The sequence below is a fragment of the Acyrthosiphon pisum genome, chromosome X (genome assembly GCF_005508785.2).
Source record: "Acyrthosiphon pisum isolate AL4f chromosome X, pea_aphid_22Mar2018_4r6ur, whole genome shotgun sequence".
Classification (NCBI taxonomy): Eukaryota; Metazoa; Arthropoda; class Insecta; order Hemiptera; family Aphididae; genus Acyrthosiphon; species Acyrthosiphon pisum.
The window spans coordinates 119011680-119013445 of NC_042493.1; positions in this window are offsets into that span (position 1 = coordinate 119011680).

Consider the following 1766-nt stretch of genomic DNA (forward strand, 5'->3'; position numbering starts at 1 on the left):
GGTATAAAAACATTTGAAGAGTGGGTAGAATTTTGCGTCCGAACAACAAACTTCAAAATTCAAATACAAATTAATATATTATACTTCCTGGAATATTACACTGAAGATATAATTACCCGGACAATGAATGGATTTGTTGTATAATATTTCCCAGACCATATTATAAACATAATATTATATTTATATACATTATACATATTATATACATTGAGCATTTGAATTTTGAGCACAAACCGTCAAGGGCGCCCATAGGAAAATTCTTAAGGGGGGGGACAAAATTTTAATTTATCAATCCATTTATAAAACAAATTTTTAACCAATTAACCATAAAAGTATTTTATTGAATTTCTATTTAATTAATAATATAGATTCAACACGTCATAAAACATTAATTATATTAAATTTATTAAAACATTAGTTTTCAAATAAAAATTGTAAATTTCTTTTTTTAACACCAAATATATTTATTATTTGTTCTATATATTCATTCTTTTTATCTTCAATTTTTTCCCTATGTACACTTATACATAATCCATCAAGTCTATCTTCACTCATCGTAGATCTTGTCCATGTCTTTACTCTTCGTAATGTACTAAATGATCGTTCTACAGTGCATGTCCTAGGTGGCAATGTAAAATATATTATAATACCTTTCTTGACGGCAGGAAAAAATTCACACTCCTTTAACAATTATGTATAATCTACCATTGTATCGTTTATAAATGATTGTGATTTTAATTTTCTATAATCATACCAAATTAAACCGTTAACTTTTATATTAGGTATTTTAAAATGATTTTCAATATCTTGAAGTATGTTAATATATTCATTTTTTTGTAGTTTAGCCATTTCATTTGGAAGCAACCAACATAATTTAAATGGAGTCTCATTGTTTTCATTAAATCTATTATTTAACGAGCTAATAATTGAGTCTAAATATGGTATAAATATAGATACTCTGTAATAATCTTCGAAAGAATCATTTGATAAACAATTATGATTTGATCGTTGACTCTGATGGTTTGTTCTTCGAGGTATTTTAAGTATAAAATCTAAGCTATTTGCAGCTTTAGTGATTTCCTCAAAAATTGTATTAAAATACTCTATACTGTTTTCTCTATGTTTAGTTAATATACCAAGAAGTTCAGTTTTAACAAATTTGTGAACAGAATGAAGATTAACACTTGTACCTTGTAATTTGGCCACAACTGGTTCTAGAACAAGCAATTACTTTTAAACTAATCAAAAAAGTATAATTTGATGTGGCTGATGAAAGTTGGAATGCACGATTTCTTGTAACAGTATTTGCTTCTGAACTAATAGATAACTTTTCAAGAACAGTTTTAATTTCAATGACATTTTTATCAAATAGCCGTATACATTTGTACTTTTCTGACCAACGTGTCTCACAAAATAATGGAATATTTGGAATAAATTTTCTTCTCAAAATACTCTCTCTAAAAAACTTAATTATTTCTTTTACAGTACCAATAGTATTTCTGATTTCAGGAATTGAATTTTGATCGTTAACTACTAAATTAAGCTTATGTGAAGCACAATGAAAATAACAAGCAGTTGGATATATTTTTCGTATAATTGTCTGTACACCATTTACTTTACCAAAACCTAGGCCAAAAAGTTTCAACATATTTAAACCATATTTTTCTGTTGATTCTAATATACTTTTTGATATACCTTCTGCATTTAAAATATGTATATTTGATATAACAATACACAAATCTGTTATCATAAATAAAATATTATGG